Below are 14,472 nucleotides of genomic sequence, written 5' to 3'. Positions count from 1 at the left end.
CAAAATTTGTTTAGAACCGGTTACACATCCATTTTTTCATCCATACATCCATCCATCCATCAATTATCTGACCCGCTTGTTCCTGTTTTCAGGGTCGCAGGGCAGTTTTTCTGTTTTTTCTGAGGCACATTGAATGCATCATCAATGCTTCGTGTTTTGTTTTGAACACGGACTGAATCCAGGAAGCACGTTGGTACCGCTACAAAGTTACAACAACACGGTAAATCAGGCGTAGGAAGACGGTAAACTTGACCAGATTCATGTGGTTTGTAAAGAATGTTTGCTGCTAAACTTTACACAAACTAAGGGGCTCACTAATATAGATACACGTTGCTGCTCTACCCCCCACCCATGCACGTAGTTTGCAAGGGGGCGGTGGGGGGGGGGCATTGGTCAAACGTTTTCATTACAGTTTTCCCAAATGAATTTTAAAAAATACAGTTCTTAATATAATGTACATAATATACAAATACGTCTAGTGCCATAAAACACAGTGACTGTACAAAATAAATATATATATATATATTTTTTTACCTTCTCAATGAAGACAATACAGTGTATTAAATTATATACAGTTAAAATTATATAGAATAATGTTTGATTTAATTTGAGTTGATTTATATTGATCATGTAAATGGTAACCTAAAAACTGTTTAAAATAAAATAAAATATATTAACATCAAGAAAAAACAACAAAACCGTATCTTGCATCTTGTTACGCATCTCACAAGATAAAGAAAGTCCAACTTTTAGCTGAGGATACAGATATGAAAACTCCAAACATTTCCTCTCTGACTTTGTTAGACTCATCAATGACTGATTATTTGGTCAACGTGTCTAACAATAAAAGCCCATCATCACAGAGCTTCATTTGGACATTTCCTGATTAGCAATCATTTATTAGCTTTAGGTTTGGACCAGACGTGGGCCACACAATACTCAGTCTAGTATTGGCCACACCCCAAAGTAAACGCTCAAAATGAAGGAACAACACACAAAATAAAAGCAAAAAGGAAATAGGAAACATATAGATTTATATCCACATTAGTCAGCTGATAAAACCTCATTCATTCATGCTTTATGTTATATATATTATAAATATTGTCCACCTTTTGATGTAGGCCTTCCCACGAGGCAGCCCAGGCGGCCGCCTAGGGCACCATCTGCTGGAGGGGTGCCAAATTGCAACTCCTCAATTTATATTATAAAAATCTGTAACAATACCTGCTAATCTTCTGCCCATATTTATATTTATTTTATTTTAATTAGTGAGGATGCAATGGCATCCTCACTATTGTATTCCGTTTTCTTTATTATTCTTATATGTTTTTCTTCTTCCGTCTTGCCCTATCTCCTCCTACACCGTTTGTCCGATTTTAACAATCAAGATATCAAACCGTTCAGAAAATTTGCGAGATGTATGCTATCGCTTTTATAATTTGTAACTTGTCAACTTTTTGAGTTATTGCCCTGGCAACTTTTTGATCTCTTCCACTTACATTGAAAGTTCGAACCTTTATGACCCTCTTGTGCCTTTGACCCTCTTCATCGTCGGCCATTTTGAACCTGATCCAAACCATTCAACTTTTTCAACCTTTTTTAACTGTTTCAACCTTTTCAACCTTTTTCAACCTTTTCAACCTTTTTCAACCTTTTTGAATCATTTCAAACTTTTTCAAACTTTTTCAAAGTTTTCAACCTTTTTCAACTTTTTCAAACTTTTTCAACCTTTTCACCTTTTTCAACCTTTTCAACCTTTTTCAACCTTTTCAACCTTTTTCAAACTTTTCAACCTTTTTCAACCTATTTCAAATTTTTCAAACTTTCTCAAATTTTTCAAACTTTTTCAAAATTTTCAAACTTTTTCAAACTTTTTCAACCTTTTTCAAACTTTTCAACCTTTTTCAACCTTTTTCAACCTTTTCAAACTTTTGAACCTTTTTCAACCATTTCAAACTTTTTCAAACTCTTAAACCTTTTTCAACCATTTCAAACTTTTTCAAACTCTTAAACCTTTTTCAGACTTTTCAGACTTTTCAGACTTTTCAAACTTTTCAAACTTTTTCAACCTTTTCAAACTTTTTGAATGCTAAAACAATGCTATTGCTAACGCTATACCAATGCTAACCCGATGCTAATACTAGCGCAATATTAATGCTAGCACAATGCTAATGCTAGCGCAATGCTGATACCAATGCAATGCTAATGCTAGTGCAATGCTAATGCTAGCACAACGCCAATCTTAGCATAATGCTAACGCAATGTTAATGCTAGCGCAATGTTAATGCTAGCGCAATGCTAATGCTAACGCAATGCTAATGCTAGCGCAATGCTAATGCTAACGCAATGCTAATGCTAGCGCAATGCTAATGCTAGCGCAATGCAAATGTTAGCGCGATGCTAATGTTAGCGCGATGCTAATGTTAGCGCGATGCTAATGCTAGCGCAATGCTAATGCTAGCGCAATGCTAATGCTAGCACAATGCTAGCGCAATGCTAATGCTAGCGCAATGCTAATGCTAGCGCAATGCTAATGCTAGCGCAATGCTAATGCTAGCACAATGCTAATGTTAGCGCGATGCTAATGTTAGCGCAATGCTAATGTTAGCGCAATGCTAATGTTAGCGCAATGTTAACGCTGATGCAAACGCAATGCTAACTTTTTAAACCTTTTTCAACCTTTTTCAGCCTTTCTCAACCTTTTCAATCTAACTGGTTTTAGCAATTGTTGCTAAGTTATTACAACGTTAAGGCTATTGCTAGCTTAATACTATGCTAATGTAGTGCGACGCGGGCCAGCACATGCATCCTCACTTGCATTTTCTTCAGGAAATGCAACAATTCTAGTTCTTGTTCTATTCTATATAATTATATTGTGTTGTTTGCACATTGTGTTCTTTGATTTTAAGATTTGTGTTACTGACTAGTAAATTCAAACAGAAAGTAGAATTATCCTTGTACTGAAAGTTTTATATTTAACTGTTAATTGTTGTGTTTTGCGTTGCTTTTGGATTTGGCACCATTGTTGTTAAATTAAATTGGGCTTTAAGCCTTTATTGGTCATGTATATGTTGTTACATATGCTGCACTATACCTGTAGGTGTTATATTGTATTATAGTGCATTATTCTAAATGTTAAAATAGGTTCTATTGTTTTCAATGGTTTGTTGTGTCGCAGAATTGCATTGTTTTGTCTTGATATTTAAAATAAATACGTGCTAACCATGACATTAATTATAATTAAATTCAGTACATCTACACGTCTGCTATATGTTGTCACCACTAAAATGTAGTATTTTTTTTCTAGATCATCATCAACTCAGGTTGATCCAGGCTGATTAAAACCATCCCATCTGAGCTGGGACATGAACTGATCCATTTATTCACACATTAGTTCTTCTAATGTCTTTAAACACTTTTATTGATACACACAGACCTGGTCAGAGCAGGTTACACTCCCAGTTAGGATCATGGAAAATAACATTTGCTCCATCTCAGTATCTAGTTTAGACTTTTTTTAGACCTGTGTCCTGGGTATGATGGGTTTATGAGGTGAACAGTACTCAGCCATGTTGGGAAGTCCAGAAATCACACAGCAACTCACCTCATCATAGTGGTTCAGGCCAGAAAATACCACAGACCAAGTATTTGTAGTGTAGTCATAGCACTCAACAATTTTGTTTCCTGTGCTACAAGAGACAACAAAGATCCTCTTGTTCATCACTGCAATGTCAAAGTATCTGTGTGTGTGGACCATTTCAGGGACATCGTACCAGGTGTTGGTCACTGGGTCATAAGCCTCAGCAGACCTCAGATTTCTGGACCAATCGCTGCCTCCAACTGCAAAAATGTGGCCCATATATGAAACGACCCCAAGTCCACACCGAGGTGTTCCCATAGGAGTGATCAGTGTCCACTGGTTGGTGTCTGGGTTGTAATACTCAGCAGTATTCAGTACTCTATTACTCCGTCCTCCACATATGTAAATCTTGTTGTTCAGTGTGGTGCAGCTGGCGTCTCTCCTCTCTTCATTCATTGATGCAATGAACGTCCACTGGTTGATGTTGGGCTGGTAGCGTTCAGCAGTTCTGTGTGAGATAATATCATCATCCCTGTAGCCTCCCATAGCGTAGATGTATCCCTTTAGCACGGTAACACTCATTAAGGCCCGTGACTCCTGCATTGGTGACATCTCCTGCCAAGTGTGTGTGACTAGGTTATACCTCCACACTCTGTTAGAGGGGTTGGTCCAACTTAAACCACCACCCACAATGTAGAAGCATCTACCAAGGAAGACAGTGCTGTAGAGGTCTAAGTGAGTCATGGAATTCTTCAGACTGGGATGAGTGTAAACTGTGATCCAGCTGTTATTTCTGTAGTCAAAGGCCTCTATGGTCTTAGAATATATTCTAAACATCAGTAAGACGGCGTTTGGCAAGCGACGGCAAAACAAGATGTTGTTGATCCCAGACTCAGAGCAGAGTAACGAAGGTTGAGACATGACTTTAAGGGTATCAGAGACCAAGAGGTGGGACTCAGGGTTTGTTTTTACCACATCATTGTTAAGCACATTGTCTGTGATGTAACTTTTGTCCATCAGCCCCAGTCGTACCTTTGGTAACAGAGTAGAAATGGCTCCCTGTTGTTCCTCAGGCATGTGGTTTATCCATCTTAAAACACTTTGATAAACTGTGCTCTCCTGGGTCACAGTAAGGTCATCCTGACCCAAGATCTCAGCCAGCTCCTGCTCCGCAAGCTGCAAAAACTCTTCACAGAGTGAAACCTCCTCAAAATTCTCACAGATAAAGTGAAAGGCCTCATATTTCAGTTGAAACAAAATGGGAATATACCAGACTTTAGTAAACTGCCACAGCCCAATGCATTTTTCTGGACAGAGGTGATCCTTCAGAGCTTCAAAGCATGTTTGTTCCAGACTCTTTACATTGAACTGATGCACTTCCATCATTAGATCAAAAATATAACTGTTGTCAGAGTGACAGAGATAAAGTAAATTCACTGAGTCCAAGGAGTTTGTGGGTTATTGTGTCTCTCTCAGAAGGGTTTCCCTCATTAAAGAATACTCAAGGTGCTGCTGTGTCCTTTGATGTGTGACCAGCTCCTGATGATGTCATCAGCAGAGTGTGTGATGATGTCACAGTGAAATTCACACTGATATTCCTTCTGCTGGCTCCTGATTGGTGGATGGCATGACAGGTTCTGCGTTCTTTGATATCTGTGTGTGTGGGTAGGGGGGGTGGGGGTGGGTGTCTCAGCTATCAATCAATCAATCAATCTTTTATTTGTATAGCGCCAAATCAAAACCAATGGTATCTAAAGACACTTTACAGTAGAGCAGTCTTAAGGACGGACTCTTCATTTTATGGATACACACATATGCATATATACGTATATACACATACATATGTATCCCACACCCAACATGAATTCATCATGGCGGCAAGGAAAACCTTCTGTTAAGCAGCAGGAACCTTGTGTGGATCCCATTCCTATGATGAACAGCCATCCACGTTATGCTGTGTTGGGTGTGTGCAGAGGAAAGGGTGGAGACAGAGTTGTTGAGTCTCTGTAACTCCACACTGAGGATCCCACGGACCTGCAAGACAAAAGCCAGAAGGAGTACAGGAGCAAACACACAAGGGAAGAAGCAGACATAGAGGGAGTGTTTGAGAGAGGAATGGGACCCTCTCCGGTCCCTCTCTAACCTAAATGACCTCTCTCTTAACGCCCTCTCCAACCTCTCTCCAACCGAGCATGCCAGACCCCCCCCCGGCAGTCTATGCCTATTGCATCTTAATTATGAGCTATGAGCTGGTTCCTAACTAAAAGCTTTACCAAAGAGGAATGTTTTGAGCCTAACCTTAAAGGTAGAGAGAGTGTCTGCCCCCCAAACCGTGGTTGGTAGATGGTTCCAGAGAAGTGGGGCCTGATAACTGAAAGCTCTTCCTCCTATACTACTTTTAGAGACAAATGGAACAATGAGTAGTCCAGCATTTTGAGAGCGTAGTGTTCTGGGGGGATTGTATGGCACTACAAGCTCCTTGAGATAGACTGGTGCCTGTCCATTTAGGGCTTTATAAGTGAGAAGAAGAATCTTGAATTCTATTCTATATTTTATGGGAAGCCAATGCAGAGAGGCTAATACAGGAGTAATGTGATCTTTAACCTAAATTGTTCTGGGATTATTCATCAATAAATTGGTATTTGTCCTACTTGCTGATTTATTAAGATGTCAAAAAGAAGCTTCTTTACTGACAGTCATTCTAGATTTTTGGCTATTTGTGAATTTTCTTCCAGGTTTAGGAATGATTAACAGTTTAGATATTCTTTATCTGTGTTTATTGTATACATATTCATACCTTGTCCTTTCTGACTCATACACTAACATTTACAACACATGAAAGCAGGTTTATGGTCCTTGATTAATATCTGGTCAGTATGGGGTTTGAACCCATGACCTTGGCGTTATTAGCACCACGCTCTGACCAGCTGAGCTAACTGGCCTATGAAGCTGCAAAAATGTGTAAAAATATGGTTGAGTTAAAACGATCACGGTTCTAAACACCTAGAAAGTTGGCAGTAGAAAATTCAGCAGTACTCATCCCTTCGCTTAAAGCTGCAGTATGTTTTTTTTTTTTTTTATGTTATTTGGTCAAAAGTCCATAATCATCTTTGAGCATATTGTAATATTGTAAAGTGTTCTGAGTAGACAGTGAATCTCTTCTCCTTCTCCAGGCTCTGAAAATGAAGTTTATCAATACAGGATGGATGTCAGCCAATCAGAGATCTTTCTACCAACACAGCACTCTTATGAGCTGTTTTAAGCATTACTATTGGCTGCTGGAGCTGCTCGTCAAAAGTCAGTGTGTTCTTGATCTGAGAGTAGAGAAAGTCCCATGGCTTTATATTCCAGCAGAAATCTCTAACGTGACTTTTGTCAAATCAAGAGGAAAAATGAAGACTGAGGTGGAGAAGCAACAGAATAAAGGCACAAACATGTTCAGGAGGAACAGAGTCACAGAGGTTCCTCTGACTCTGTGTGTGTGGTGGACTTCACTTGATCTGCTTTCAGTCCGTGCACAGTCTGCCCTGAGTCAGAGAGAGAGTGATAACAAACAAGATAAATAGCTTGTAAAACTAAGAGAAACATTATCTAAGATGGAGACAGAGAACAGACACATTTCATCTGCAGTGTGGAGTGTGTCTGCTTTGATCAGCTGCTTGTGTGATCACACACACACACACACACACACACACACACACACACACACACACACACACACGAGGCCTTATAGCTCAGAGGTTAGAGCACTGGTCTTGTAAACCAGGGGTTGAGAGTTCAATTCTCACCGAGGCTTTCACTCACTATTACCTACAGGGGGTGTGGCTAATAGTTTTGTTGACACCCTTTAACTGCTCTAGGATTGGTTTGAATGGAAAGCGTTCCTGGTTTATGAAGTCTACAGAGGACCAGGGAAGTGAGCTGAAGCGTCTCCATGGTAACTTCCAGCTGTGACAGCAGGAGCGTGGTCTCCTTCAGTCCCTGCTGCACATATCTGTGTGTATATTTAACATTGAGATATAGATTTAACATTTAGATTTAACATTTAGATATAAGATTAAGCATTTAGATTTAACATTTAGATTTAACATTTATATATAAGATTTAACATTTAGATTTAGATTTAACATTTAGATTTAACATTTAACATTTATATATAAGATTTAACATTTCGACTTAAATTTACCATTTAGATATAACATGTAACATTTAGATTTAGATTTAACATTTAGATATAACATATACCATTTAGATTTAGATTTCAATATTTAGATTTAATGCTTTTTTACCTCTATATATGTGGTTACATGTTGTGTTAAATGTAGGAAAATGTGCTAAATATGAGAAAAGTGAGATAAATAATGAAAATGTGTTAGCTACAACTTTTATACTACATTTTTACACTTGGCACCGCATAGATGTGGTTAGTTGTGTTTATATTTGGTTACATTCACCAGATCACCATAGTTACAGTCCAGGAACAGTTCAGTTTAATGACCATGTTTTCTGTTATTATCAGTATGTGTATGTGTTACAAAATGATAAACATGTCTTAAACATTAAATGTTTGACCCAAAAAAAACTCCTAAAGTGATTATATGAAGTAAAGTTTTGGTACAGTATGGAGTCCATTCATTTAGAATCACACTTGGGAAAATTTTTGTTCTTAAAAAAGAAATGATAACAATATATTATGTTTTCTAATAACATGTGCACAACTCAATAAGGAGCCATTATAATCCATCAAATCAGTCACAAAAATAATTTCATTCAAATCAATGACCAATAAAAACTGATTTCCTGTCAATAGTCAATATTCTTATTATTGTTCCAGAAAGTTGAATTATGAGGAGAAGAATTGTGGGAAAAAACATTTTGGGAAAAAGAAAAGCCTGTTGATGTAAATCAGAAAAGTTTATTCAGAGAAGAAGAAAGTAGACACACAACTCCCTCAGATTGTTGCCATGACAACAGTTTCTCTGAGGAATGTTTGTCCTCCTTTACACATAATCAATATTATTGATTTAATCTAATTCTATATAATAAATAAATAAATAAATGGGCCTAAATCAAACAATAAATAAACTACACATATAACACAGGACAAGTCAACAACAGCTGTGTTGCCAGGTTGGGTTTAGAGTTTTTGAAGGAGACGATGTAGATACATTTATGACAGTTTATGGGAGAATTAGAATATAATAACAGCTCTATCTGGATGGCTCTGTGACAGCTACACATTGTTGAGAGGAAAAAATAAATTAACAGGAAACAGAAGGGTTTCATTCATAGACTTATTAAAAAGTTTATTTAGTCACTTTAAAGTATTTAAAAAGCTAAATGAGCCTCTGTTTAGATAGTTTTAGTAGCACAGGCTACATACCTGAGCTAATGTCAGTAAACTCTACTAAACTTACATTATTAGTTTCATGGTTAAAGATGTTAATTTACAGGTTCTCTGTCTGAAAACAGCTGCTGGTTTAAGAGTAAATTAGTGCAGAAAACAACCTTTTGGTCTGTGAAACCATTAAATATTGAGAATCAATAATTTCAGCAAAACAGATGATATTATCAGTTAAACATCTTGTAATAAGTGCAGGTAAATGTAGTATCTATATAGAGCCAGGAGGTGGTGGTAGAGCTACAGTATAGATGTGCTGTTCCACAGGTTGGACCATGTGAATAGATTGTAAACTTTCCATGTGACCATCAGTGATTAGAACTCAATGAAGGAGAACCAGCAGAACAACAAGGATGCTTTAAAAGCACAGAGTCAGTTAAACTCAGACACAGAGTAGCTCATCTGGAGGACTGGGACCATTCCTGGAGGAGGACTGGGACCATTCCTGGAAGACTGGGACCATTCCTGGAAGACTGGGACCATTCCTGGAGGACTGGGACCATTCCTGGAGGACTGGGACCGTTCCTGGAGGACTGGGACCATTCCTGGAGGACTGGGACCATTCCTGGGGGGCTGGTCTGATGTCACCTGGAAAGTGATGGAGTGTGTGAGGCTGTGAGGGCTTGAAGCACTAGAAATAAAAAGTGTTATTTCTGTGTCCAGTAAAAACATTTTGTTAGTTTTGTTTTGTTCTCAGAGGAAAAAACTTCAGGGTTCACTGTTCAGTTACTGTTTATTTTATGCATTAAACAGTGTCATAAATGTATTTACCTCCCTATAGGCTACATGATGGAGCCAGTGCACTACTGATACTATTGGAATCATTTACAATCTCATTCTTATTATTTTTTTTCCCAAACTACATTTTAGTCGAGTCGTAAAAAGTTACTCAGAGATAATAAACAAATTTACACAAAACAAAAAAGAAACAAACTACAAAGCAAAGCCACTCACTGTCACATTAGCATGTGAAGCACAATACAACAACTTAGACTATACACAATACATCTATAATGACATATCTACAATTACACAAATATAAACATATACACACACATAGATTTACACACAGATTAAACCTGTTCTTTCTTGGTTTCTTTTAAAACACTAAAAACTTAGACATATCTCAATATAAACTGTCAATATAATCTCCTGTATAACATAGGAGCAACAAAGACACAAAAAGTGATTTTACCTTTAACTGTAACAACAGATGAATTATATGGTATTTGTTCAAATGTTTCACTATGTTACAATGTTTTTGTTACTTATTCACTCGTTTCACGTGGCTTTTAAAACGCCTCCAGCTGGTTTACCAGGAGATTCTTGACATACATCACAATGCAATGAACTCTGGGTAATTTCCTTACAATACGTCTGTGGAGATGAAAACTTACTGAAAAGGAACAAGAAGGGCTGAAAAAGTCAGTGGAAGTTCCCTCACACACTTGATGATGTTCTAATAGGAACAGCCCATCAGCCTTGAATCTCTACTTAATTATGCTTTCAAAAATATATAGAATGTGAATTAAAACTCAATTTGTCTGATTATTTAATAATTAATCTTGAATAATTAATGCATTTGATATGATTTGCCACCTTGTTTTTAATAAATGAAGCAGGTGATTAACTATAGCTGAAGTGTCGTAGTTTTTATTTTCTTAACTTTAAAGATCTTGTTTTCATCCGTTCTAGTTTTCTTATAAGTGATGGTAACATCTACCTAATAAATCAAAGATGGTCTCTTTGTCTGTCTGTGTGTGTGTGTGTGTGTGTGTGTGTGTGTGTGTGTGTGTGTGTGTGTGTGTGTGTGTGTGTGTGTGTGTGTGTGTGTGTGTGTGTGTGTGTGTGTGTGTGGCCCAAATATCTCCCAGAGAGGAGCTTCTGTTCAACCTGTAACTTTATTTATTTATTTATTTATTAATTTATTTTGCCTTGTCTGCACATGCTGTCAAAGGTCAACACCACAGGAAGTGCAATCATTATGAGACAGCAATGCATATTTTGTTATTGCAATAAAATACATTGATTTATTTTATTGCTTAATTGTGACCATCACCAGCCCTCCCTAAGGAAGGGTAAGAAATCTTTTATTATAGGGAGGATATAAAAAGGGAGAGCAGTGTTACACCTAAGTGGAGGGGGAGGGGTAAGGGGAGGGGAAAGGGAGCAGGGAGGAGAGACTCAAGGCAGGAAATAGAAAAGGTGGGGAAGAATAGACTGTTTTGCAGTGAGGGTGAGATGTGAGGCTGTAGAATAAATTGTGCTTATTATGTTGTGTAATCCAGCCAGTATGGTGACAAGTGTGAAGCCTAGCTATAATGGTGGTGGCTGTGGACAAGGGGAATGAGTGAGTGGTAGTACCTAAAGCAGGTATTTGGGATTAACGTGTCTAAGGTTTAGCCCAGTATGAGTTTTATCCCACATCCCAAGGCGTGCCAGTGCATCGTATACCAGTATATGTGCAAAAAAAACCCGCTACTGCAAGCCCAGGAACTGCCCTGGGCCCGCAGATACAGCCAGGCCATCTGCAAGAGCAAGAGCGGGGGCCAGGGAGCCCCAGGCAACCCCCCCGCGGCCGAGCAACCCCCCAGATGCCCCCAAGATCCCAGGTCGAGAGGCAGCCACCGCCCCAAGCAGCCGAGCACCCAGCGCATCCCCCCACCGACCCCAACCCCCAACCCCAAGGCCCCCCGCCAGCATCCAGCCCCCCCCCACACACCCACACCCAAGCACCCAACCCCTCGAGGGAAGGGCCCAGAGAGCCCCCCGCCCGAGACCCCAGCAGAGGAGCCAATGCCCCCGCCCAGCAGACGGCCAGAGCCGCGCGGAATGGGCAGCCGGCGGCCCCCAGAGCCAGCAGGGTCCGGATCCCAGGCCAGAAGGACCCGGAACGGAAGCAGTACCGAGAGCAGCGCCCCCAGGGACGACAACCACGCCCAGAGTCGCCGAGGGCACCAAGGGGATGCTGCAAGCCGCCCCGCCGGCCCCCAGGCGCACCGACCAGGCACCCCAGAGCGCGCCAGATCGCCTTTCCTTGATGCCAGCCCGCGCGATGCGCCCCAGACAGCCCCCCCACCAAAGGGCCCAGCCACACCGCAGAGCACGGCTCACAGGGCGCCGCCCAAGCCGGGGCCACCCGGGGCCGCACCCGCAGGTATGGCAGGGCGCGGCCCAGACGCCGCGCGGCACGCCCCCAAGGCAACCAGGAGATGAGACAAGCGCCGAGCCCCACCCGCAGGGAAGGGGCACCCCCACGCCCGGAGAGACCTCGCAAAGGGAGCCTCCAGCAACACTCCTCCACACCCCCCCCGAGACCCACCGCCCCGCCAAGCCCTACCGCACCCCCCGATCCCCACACGGTAGCCCAGCCATCAACAGAGGGGCCAGGCCCCCACCCGACAGGCCCAGATGTGTGAATTTACCCACCACCTTGTTATGGTGCCTCTCCATTCCCCAATGGAGAGGCACTTCCCTATCCCCTGAGTGAATGTATGTGTTTAGTGAATGTATGAAGTGCTATTAAAAAAGGGCGGATGGAGGGGAGCGGTGCTCCCCATCCAGCCTATGTGTATATATGTGTATGTGGTGCAATAGCTCCGGAGGGTGGAAGTGGTGGTCCCACCCTCCGGGGGGTGGTGTGTTGAGGTGTAATAAAAATTGGAGGGATTAGTAGGGCAGCCAGAGGTGGGAGTGCCGCCCCCGGGCCACTACTTAACGCAGGCAGCGGCCCCCTCTACCCCCAGCCCCCCAAGGGTTGGGTATGTGAGTGTGGTGCAACAAGTGGGTGAGCCAGACCAGCTGGGAGTGAGTGATGTGAAGTGTCCATGTAGGAGGCCTGTCTGGTAGGAGCCCGGCCCGTGGGCACGGCGGGCCACCGGAGAGGGCAGACGACGCAGACGGGCAACCTGAAACTTTATCAAAGCTTGTACACACGCTAAGTGTGTTCATCCATAATTTTGGAGTAATTTGATGTTGCAAAATGTTTATTTAAATTTTTCCTCTTGGTATTGAGCGCGGTATGGCGCGTGCTACTTCCTGTTCCGGGTTCATGACGTCACTGCAGTTTGTCTCTCGTGTGAGAGTGTAGATGTCACTGTCTGTGTTTTCTGATGCGTGTGTGTGTGTGAGACTGCTCCCACTGAGGAGTGATAATAAGAATACAACAGTTAATTAATGTAAAGTTACATTAGGTTAACTGTTATTTATTGTAATGTATATTATAATGTTTTTTTGGAAAATAATTCATCTCTTTTCATATTGACTTCTATTATAATCATGTTTTTGGATAATAAACTATATTTATATTGACATTACTGCATCAGACACTATTACTTACTCAAGTTATTGACAGAGATTGTCTCTCAGATTGTCAAACTGAACTTGTCATGGGAAATTAGTGAAAGGAAGAATAAATTCTAAAAAGGATTTTCCCAAGAAAAGGAGCCATTCAACATTAGCTTTGACACACACACACACACACACACACACACACACACACACACACACACACACACACACAATAATAACCCCTGCTCTAACAAATGCTAAATAAATATTATTATTTCTATTAATTTATGTCTTTAATCATATTTTACCTAAACCACTGCTTTGGTACAAACTTTTTTTATTAATTCATCATGCACATGTCCCATGGGATTAAACCAGTGAAATCACACACCCTATTTTACTTTGCACCCACAAATATTCCCCTTCTTAACACTCCAGAATATGTACACATTTTTTGTACATCCAACCTTCAAACACATTCTCATTTGTCCATAATTGACAACTCTACTTAAACTCCCACATGAATACATACTTCTGACAGACACTGTACTCATCAAATCAGATCAATGAATCATAAACAATGAGCACTTTATTAATAGAAAGCTGTATTACTGATATGAAATATGTGATTACAAATTGTAAATTGTTTCAATGAGGTTTGAAGAATATTTAAATTTTTTTGTTTGTGTTTTTTATTTTTTTTTTCAAGAAAGGTTACACTTTTTTTTTTTTACATTTTTTCGCTATGAGGGGACCTGGGAGTTACTTTAAAAAATAAAATCATTACATTTACAAGTTACCTGTTAAAAAAATGGAATCAGTAACTTACTCTATGTATCACTATATTATGTGATAGAGTAAGTGATTACTTTTGGATGACTTCAATACCAAACATGCAAATAATGACACAAAAGGATTCTTATTATTTGATTATTACTATTCTCCTTAAGCACTTTTTTAGGCGTATGCAGTTATGCACGTATTCTCTGGTCCAGGTTCCTGACACGCCCACCGTACGTGAATCAACCAAAAGTACGTAATCTGTGAATGAAAGAGGTCTGAAGCCAAGGAGGCGGGGCCATGATGTCATTATTTTTGGGGACGTCTAGAAATCACTGAACATGGAGTTTTACCAACGCTTGTAAATGTCATTGAAATCAGTGAAAATGATGAAGTGCACTTTTAATTTGAAAGGCCTTCA

General features: G+C 40.3%; 2 protein-coding genes and 2 non-coding genes across 5 annotated transcripts in view; 3 read left to right on the top strand and 1 right to left on the bottom strand.

Annotated features, from left to right (window-relative positions):
• The window catches only part of LOC114459136 (E3 ubiquitin-protein ligase TRIM39-like), a 476,570-nt gene that overhangs the window by 95,218 nt on the left and 366,880 nt on the right, over positions 1–14,472 (top strand). The gene's annotated exons all lie outside the window — the stretch shown is intronic.
• LOC114459132 (NLR family CARD domain-containing protein 3-like) overlaps positions 1–14,472 on the top strand; it is a 331,402-nt gene that overhangs the window by 152,831 nt on the left and 164,099 nt on the right. The gene's annotated exons all lie outside the window — the stretch shown is intronic.
• trnai-aau (transfer RNA isoleucine (anticodon AAU)) lies at positions 6,449–6,522 on the bottom strand. Its single transcript has one exon. It is a non-coding gene; the product is annotated as a tRNA-Ile (tRNA).
• Positions 7,304–7,376, top strand: trnat-ugu (transfer RNA threonine (anticodon UGU)). The gene has a single exon. It is a non-coding gene; the product is annotated as a tRNA-Thr (tRNA).

The sequence above is a fragment of the Gouania willdenowi genome, unplaced genomic scaffold, assembly GCF_900634775.1.
Source record: "Gouania willdenowi unplaced genomic scaffold, fGouWil2.1 scaffold_269_arrow_ctg1, whole genome shotgun sequence".
NCBI classification, from domain to species: domain Eukaryota; kingdom Metazoa; phylum Chordata; class Actinopteri; order Blenniiformes; family Gobiesocidae; genus Gouania; species Gouania willdenowi.
The sequence above is the reverse complement of the archived record's forward strand: the minus strand, read 5'-3'. Positions and strand labels throughout refer to the sequence as shown.